We start from the raw sequence: 9,016 nt of genomic DNA, 5'->3' as shown, positions 1-9,016 counted from the left end.
ATTAGAATACTTGTAGTTAACCTGTTTGTACTGTCAACCAGGTACCCCAGACAGCATCAAATTTTTCAGGGCAGCCCCTTGACAGATAGGTCAGTTTCTGATTTGAGAGAGAATCATTTATCAGCTTTTGCCAATATTGCAGTGTAGGAGGGTAAAGTGACTTCCAATGCATTAATATGGCTTTCTTGGCAAAATATAAGAGCTGTAGGTAACAAAGTCTAGAGTAGGAGCGTAACTGGAGGTCACCCGTTATCTCCCAATATAACAATTTTCCCGGTGAACGAATACTTGGCAATGCGAGTTTTTCATTCAAGAATTGACAGTACAACACTCCAAAATCCCTGGATTACCGGACAGGTCCAGAAATACATGAAATAAGGTACCCGTTCCTCTCTGCCACGTCGGAACATAGGTCTGAAACATTTTCATAAATTTTAGCCAATCGGTAGGGAGTTAAATAGACTCTATTCAAGAATTTTATTTGTATAAACCTGTCCCTCATAGAGATAGATAGCTCAGTGACTAACTTGAGAGCGTCCTTCCATTTTTCTTCATCTAAATCAGGAATATCACTTTGCCATTTTCCCTTAATAAGCAATAGAATTCTTAATGAATCAGATAAAATTGAGCGTAGGACTGGCCAGATATGGGATGACTTTGACGTAGTTGGCCAGCTTACATATATTGCAATATATGGACAAACAATCCCTGTTTTGTTTAAAGGGTAAGGCATTTTTCAGTAGCAGAATGCACAAAATGTCTCTTGTCTTAAATATATTGATAATGGGTTGAGTGCAGAGGACTCTTGTATTTGTGGAATTGTCTCTTTGCCATTCTACCATGAATTCTGGGGGTATTATACATGGAATTGCCTCTGTGCCATTCTAAAATGAATTATGGGGGTTATTATACATGGAATTGCCTCTGTGCCATTCTACTATGAATTCTGGGGTATTATACATGGAATTGCCTCTGTGCCATTCAACTATGAATTCTGGGGGGTATTATACATGGAATTGCCACTGTGCCATTCTAATATGAATTCTGGGGGGTATTATACAAAGAATTGTCTCTGTGCCATTCTACCATGAATTCCTGGTGGTATTATACATGAAATTGCCTCTTTGCCATTCTTCTATGAATTCCTGGGGGTATTATACATGGAATTGCTCTTTGCCATTCTAACTATGAATTCTGGGGGGTATTATACATGGAATTGCCTCTTTGCCATTCACTATGAATTCTGGGGGGTATTATAACATGGAATTGCCTTTCATCCCCAAATTCTGGGGAGTATTGTACATGGAATTGCCTCTGTGCCATTCTACTATGAATTCTGGGGATATTATACATGGAGTTGCCTCTGTGCCATTCTAATATGAATTCTGCAGGGTATTCTACATGGAATTGCTTCCCTATTTTATGTTTGTCTATGTTTTTCTTTTGTGTTCTCATAACTTTTCTTTGTTTTAGCTGTTCCATTTTTCTCCGTTCCCTTCTGCCCCCTCCCTTTTCCCTCTGGCAGCGATTCTCTTTTATTATGTTACATAGAACTGCACATGGGTAGGATAAGTGGGGCCCAAATTATCTAGCTAGCAGACAATGATCAAACTCTTCAGCCCTTGTTCAGTTTGTTTTTCCTTTATCTAATTTAGTTTTCAATAAATTCCATATATGTTATTCTTACTTCAAAAAGAAAAAGTGTATATTTATTGTTGGCTTTTCCACCAATTAATATAAATGGAGAGGGCACCAAAAGTTGTTCGCCGGGGGGCCCCTGAAAGTTCCTCTGCAGGGGGGCCCCACAAACTCTAGTTACGCCACTGGAAGTCCTTACTTTATTGGACTGAAACACAAGATAATGGGAAGGTATCTATGGAATATATCATGAATGAGTTTCAGGCGGTGTTTTCTCCGGCTCTCCTGTATTTATAATATAATGTATCCAGCATCATAATCTGTTGCTTCGACTGTGCTGAACAAGCAAGATCCCAACTATCTGGCAACGATGGCCATGGATGGAATGGAGGTGAGGAGGGGGAACTCTTAGGGCTCTTACTGACGAGCGGTTGTAGCTGCGCTCCCCTGTGTTCTGTTTTTCTGCGTTCAGCCGCAGGGGAGCGCAGAAATAGACGCATTACGTTTTTTTCAATGGGGCTGTACTCACAAGGGTGCGTGTAGGCGCTAAACGCAGGTTGAGACGCAACATGCTGCATTTTTCCTGCTTTCCACTGTATCGCAGGTGAGCTTCTTACTTGGGCTTTACTGCAATACATTACCCAAGTGTACGTTTGCGTGTATCATTTCACCTTGCAGCACACACACAGGCCTGGAATTTTGCACACCTGTAATGTAAATGGGTTTTATAGGTATTTTATATGCCACTGAAAAAATATTACATATAAATTAGGTATATCCATGAACTGGCCGGTGTCCTGTTAGTTATGTGATATCCAATCAGGAAATATGCTTGTTTCCTTTGCAGACGATGATCATCAGGTCCTTATCTGGGATATTCAGCAGATGCCAAGATCCATTGAGGGTCCCATATTGGCATACACAGCAGAGAAAGAAATCAATGTGCAGTGGACAAGCACCCAGCTTGACTGGATTGCTGTTTATTACAAAGGGTCTGGAGATCCTGCATGTGTGACTGTATTTATTCCTTACTCTTCTAGCCCACTCCTCCTGCCCCTTTCCTACAGGATCTTCCGCTTCTCAAGGCCTACCGTTTTTATACATCCAGACTTTCCCATCTTTGGTCTAAGCCAGAAGATCCTCATTCTACTCCCAGAGCCTTTCACTACTAAACATTATTGTCCAGATAAACCAAGTCCTTCTGTCTGGTTTGACAGTATATGACGCAACTCTGTTACATGGAGGAATTAGTGCTACTTAGTAAATCAGGCCCTGGTTTTAACCTGCAACATTAAAAGGGATTCCTTTCCCTGGTCTGTCCCCTGTACTTAGCCTTGAGTGTATTTCAGTTGTGGATTATGTGGGTGGGATGGTAACTATTGTACTGTAAAATGACTTGTGCCTACTATCCACATATTTGTGTGTATTTGTAGTGCTAACATGTTATTTCTATTTATTGTCTGACGTTAAATGAGTATCAGGTTCCCTCCATTGATTAGCAGCAATGATTTCACATATTGCTTTTTTATATATGGACTCTTACTACTGGTTGCTCTTTGGATGCTTCTCTCCTGTGTCTCACTTGCAGCTTGTATTTTGGGCAAGACATATCCCTAATGAATGATAGACCCTATGAAAACCAGGAGAAAAGATTAAAGGGGAACTATTGCAAGTGGGGGCCTGCATTTAGTAGTCTGATATGCAGATTTTCTCTTTATCCAGGGTCCATGGTCCCATTTTCTTATTGGTTGCTAAAAAGTAGCTAAAGGGCTGTATGGACATATACATTAGATGTTCCCCCACATTAGGGATCCCTCCATCTCGATTCCTACTGCAGCTTCCCAGATAAGTACTGCAGTATTTTTGCACTTGGCTTTCATTGAAGTACAGTAACAACTACAAATTGTATTGCATTAAAGATGTAGTGAGAAGCATGTTAGATGGGAACAGGGGCCTCTAGAGGAACAGAAATCGTCGCCTTCATTTTGGCTGAAAGAGCTTTGGTGACTTGTCAATCAACTAAGCAATCCGAGAAAGGGAGGCACCCAAGCTACAAAGAAGAGTGAGGGGTTTGGCAGAGAACTTAAAAAAGACTCTTGCCTGAGAACTGGAAATCCAGCTCTGTTTAATCAGTGCCTGTGATAAAAATGACCAATCACAATTTTTTTTGTTACATTTCAAAACACCAATGCTAAACGCAGTTACAATAGGAACCAGATGAAGGCTCCCTAAGTGCTACATGATCCAGAAGGAGGTTAAAACCAAATGTCCAGAGCCATTTTTATTTCCAGTCGAGAGAGAATTAAATTCCTTCTTGGTTCCAATGGGGTTATGTAATAAAAGGCATTACGTTTGCCCAGGGCAGTAACCCATAGCAACCAATCAGCAGGTAGAGTTTACTGCTCCTGGGAAAACATAGTGAATTTTTACATATGGGGGCAATCGGACCAGTCCCTGGATCAACCTGTACTGAGCTAATGTCAGTAACCTTATATTTTCTCACTTGCTTAAAAGTCATCCCACCCTTTCTCAAAGCTATCTGATAAATCTGCCATTACAACTGATTCTGGGAGAGAATTCCACAACTTCACAGCTCTCACAGTAACAAACCCTTCCCAAATGTTAAGATGGAATCTCCTTTCATCTAATCTCAGTGGGTCCCTTGTGTCTGCTGGAAGGATATACTGGTGAATAAAGCATCAGAGAGTTTATTGTATGGTCCCCCTAGTATATTTATACATAGTTCATGATCATGTAACTATGAACAACCCCAATTTGGCCACACCGGATACCATCCATTCTCTTCATCAGCTTAGTTCTAGTTCTACTGCAATAATGTCCCTTTAGGAGCTCTAAAACTGTCACTAGGTGGCACAGTGTGGCCCCTGTCCCATTGTTCCTGTTACAAGACTCTGCATGATATATTTTATTGCTGCTATATTAATATTTGCTTTGTTACTATAAGCTGTTATAGATGGCCTGGGCAAGGAGTTCTTACTCCCAGCAACTCCCTAATCCTAAACTCTGCCTAATCTTGAGCCTAACCTTTCAGTTCCCCTCTGGGAAAAAGGTCCCTACTCTGGGAAAAAAGGACCCAGCCTAGCTGGCCAACTCAATCCCTGGGGTTTAGAAAAACCTCACCTACATATGCATACCTCCCAATGTCCCATTTTTAGAGGGGACAGTCCCCTCTTTTTGACAGCTCAACCTGCAGTCCCTCATTTGTACTGGAAAGACCCGTTTTCTCTGCACTGAACAGCCAGAAAATAAACAAAGATTCTAACTTAATCAGCTTTTGGCAGAAGCCGCAGAACAACCACAGCAGAAGATAAGATACTTTTGTAACAATTTCTAGATAAGCAAATAGCAATTGTAATATAAGATAACAGGTCCCTTGGGAAAAGTTAGACTCACAGCTTAAAGGGCAATTCACCTTCATTAGCAAAACTGTAATAACTGTAAAAATTGAAACTTTCGTAACCTGGCAAATTTTGTAAAATGAACATGGTAATTAGGGGCGTGGCCACAAAAACAGGCGTGGTCAAACACAATTTTTGCCATGTTACATGCGCCAACCTTTTTTGTCCTCTTTTTATTTCCAAATGTTGGGAGGTATGATATGTCTAAAGTATCGCTATGAGCAAACCTAGAAAATAGCTTGCTTCTATACCAGTATGTAGCTCATCTAGCTGGGGTATATCTTGCTTGTGAGCTTAACCCTGTCCCCTGACATCATGGATCAGAATCAGAATTGAATATAGTGTATATGAGGAGCACTGCTGCCCTGCAGAACTGGGATTGAAGGCTCAATTCCATCCAGAAAATTATCTGCAACCCCTGTTCTAGACTTCTAACCTCACCTGGGTAAACCAATCAGTTTATACCTATAGCCACTTTTATATTTCCCATTCTCTGTATTTAGTTCATCGCATTTCAAAAGGTTTTTTGCCATTGATGCTTTTAACTGTGCTTCTGATTGGGGGCTCTAGTGGCGGGACTGTTACTGGTTGGCAAACCCCAGCTTTTCACTGTGAGCAGTGAGAGTTGGGAGATTGGGAGAGACAGATCAGCTAGTGATTTAGTTTTCAGGAGATTTTTCAGTGACCCAGGCAGCCCATTTATTGGAGTAAGTTTAAGGGTATATCATGTGGGGAGCAATCTTATTAATATTGCATTAAACAGGCTATCCTAAATTAATAGGTTTCCATCCACTGCTTGTTTTAACTGTCCCTCTGAGTTCTTAACCAATAATCTGCTTGGGGCTCCTAGTGGGCGGGACTGTTACTATTAGCAACCTCAGCATTTCACTTCCTGAGGATCAGACATCAGTTGACAGTTTGGAGATTTGGAGAGACAGAGCAGCTAGTGATTTAGAGAGAGAGAGTTTGCAGGAGATTTTTCAGTGACCCAGGCAGCTATTTATTGGAGTAAGTTGGGGTATATCATGGGGGAGCTTTTCTATGAGATATTAAAGGGGACAATGTTATTAATGTTATCAGGGGACTTTATTTACAAAGTGTAGTACCAAGCACAGACATACAGACTAAACAGCAACATCTGCCCATGGATAGAGATATGAGTTGGCATGTATATCACACAATACAGAGGTTGGCAGCTACATGCTTCAGCTTGTGGGAGCCAGAGATAGAATGAATGCCGGGGAGAAGTAGACAGTTTCATATTTGTGTGTGTGTGTGTGGGGGGGGGGGGGATAAAAGTTCCAAAAGTATGTTGCAGATTCTCTTTATTCCATTAATTGAACACACTTATCTAAATGTATTAAGTTTCAATACACTGCTTCTTTTAACTGCGTTCTGATATATTTGGGGCTCCTAGTGTGGGACTGTTACTATTGGCAACCCCAGCATTTCACTCCCTGAGTAACAGACAGCAGTGACAGTTGGGACAGTTGACTGTTGGAGAGACAGAGAGTAGCTACAAGTTTAGAGAGAGAGAATTTTCAGCTGACCCAGGCAGGAATTTATTGGAGTAAGTTAGGGGTATATCATGGGGGGCTTTTCTATTGGATATTAAAGGGGACAAAGTTATTAACATTCCATTAATTGAACAAAGCTATCTAAATTTATTAGGTTTCCATCCACTCTTTTTTTAACTGTCCCTCTGAGTTCTTAACCAATAATATGCTTGGGCTCCTAGTGGGCGGGACTGTTACTATTAGTAACCCCAGCATTTCACTCCCTGAGGATCAGACAGCAGTGACAGTTGGGAGATTTGGAGAGACAGAGGAGCTAGTGATTTAGAGAGAGAGTTTGCAGGAGATTTTTCAGTGACCCAGGCAACTATTTATTGGAGTAAGTTGGGGGTATATCATGGGGGGGCTTTTCTATGGGATATTAGGGGACAATTTTATTAATGTTATCAGGGGATACTTACAAAGTGTAGGTACCAAGCACAGACATACAGACTACAATCTGCCCATGGTAGAGATTTGAGTTGCATGTATATACAATACATGAGGTTGGACAGCTCATGTTTCAGCTTGATGGGCGCTAGGGTTGCGCAACCTGCGAGTAAAAAATGATGATTGATCTTCAATGTTATTAATAGGGATAAAAGATAAATATGTGGAGGCTCGTAGTTTTTTCCAGAAAAGGTTGCAACCCTAATGGGAGCCAGAGATTAGTAATGAATGCCAGGGGAAAAGTAGACAGTTTTACATTTGGGTGTGTGGTGCGGGGGGATAAAAGTTCCAAAAGTATGTTGTAGATTCTCTTTATTCATTAATTGAAACACACTTATCTAATGTATTAGTTCACTTACACTGTTCTGATATATTTTGGGGGCTCTAGTGATGGGACTGTTACTATTGGCAACCCAGCATTTCACTCCTGAGTAACGAGACATGCAGTTGGACGAGTTGGGTACAGTTGACTGTTGGAGAGACAGAGAGTAGCTACAAGTTTTAGAGAAAGATTTTTTTTGTCAGAGATTTTTCAGTGACCCAGCGGAATTTATGGAGTAGTTGGGGGTAATTCATGGGGGAAATTTTTATGGGATATTAAGAGGGGACAATGTTATTAATATTGGTCATGCGGGGGACTTTATTTACATGTGCAGGTCACCTAGTGCGACATACATGATTATCAGCACGATATCTGTCCATCAATAGAGATATGCATCTTGTATCAGTTTTTTGGTACTTTGGTGATCTAACCTGTATCAATCTGTGGTGTTTATTAAAGGGGTGGTTCACGCTTAATCCAGCTCACTCTTTTTGATTGTCATAGAAATGTGAATTCTAGCACTTTTCAAGTTGGTTTTCAATATTTTTTTTTATAGTTTTAGAATTAATTTGGGTTTTTTCCCTCTTTGCAGCTTTCAATGGGGGTCGCGTGACATCCTTCTAAAAAACCAATGCTCTGTAGGTTATATTTATTGTTATTCGTTACTTTGTTATTAACTGATTCCTTCTATTCAGGCCTCTCCTATCCATATTCCAGTCTCTTATTCACATAAAAGCGCAGGTTGCTAGGGTAATTTGGACCTAGTTACAGAATTGCTTAAGTGCAAATTGAGCTGCTGAATAAATGCTAATAAATGAAAAACCTTCTAATAACAAATGACTAAAAGTTACAGTAGAAGTAATTCACCTTCTTCCTTTCTCTTTTAGAGAGAGCCAACCTTGCTCTGTATATATTCATCTGTACGGCTGTGCTGTGTAGGAATAGTGGAGAGAAAGGGGGCGAGGAGAGTGGGGAGTGGGTTTTTGGTGGAGAGTAAATTAGTGTATGTGTAGAGAGTAGGTGAGTGGGAGTAGGGAGTGGAGTGTAGAGAGTGGGGAGTTGAGATGGCCTCGCCATAAGGGTGGACAGGGTAGAGGACATGGATGTAGACGTAGTGGAAGTGAGGGTGGGGAATGGAGGTGGAAATTGTAGTGGTGAGGGTGGAGGACATGGAGTGGATTGTAGTGGATGAGGTAGAGGACATGGAGGTTGGGAATGTAGTGGATGAGGTGGAGGACATGGAGGGTGGATGTAGGTGGATGAGGTAGAGGACTGATGTGACGTAAGTGGATGAGGTGGAGGACATGGAAGGTGGGATGTAGTGGATATGAGAGTAGAAGACACATGGAGGTAGGAGGCGATTAGTGGGGAGCATTGATCTTTGTTTCATGGATTGAAAATTGTTAGCATTATTGTTGCCTTCTTCTAAACCCTTACCCTGCATCCTCCTCACTGCACCCCACAGCTTACCCTTGCTCTTATGCTCCTCTCACCCACCTAAACCCTAACTTTTCACCACTCCTCCTCTCACCCTTATACTTGCTCTCAGCTGCTCTTACCCGACTCTTATCCTTGCTCCACTTTTTACACCAACTCACCCCTTATCTTTGCTTTCACCATCCTCCCCTGACCTC

At 41.3% G+C, this 9,016-nt stretch overlaps 1 protein-coding gene across 1 annotated transcript in view; it reads left to right on the top strand.

The window, feature by feature from the left end:
• Positions 1–9,016, top strand: part of LOC108701997 (traf2 and NCK-interacting protein kinase) — a 1,005,599-nt gene that overhangs the window by 516,200 nt on the left and 480,383 nt on the right. The window lies entirely within an intron of this gene.

Source organism: Xenopus laevis, chromosome 9_10L, assembly GCF_017654675.1.
Source record: "Xenopus laevis strain J_2021 chromosome 9_10L, Xenopus_laevis_v10.1, whole genome shotgun sequence".
NCBI lineage: Eukaryota > Metazoa > Chordata > Amphibia > Anura > Pipidae > Xenopus > Xenopus laevis.
This window is presented reverse-complemented; position numbering and strand designations above follow the sequence as displayed.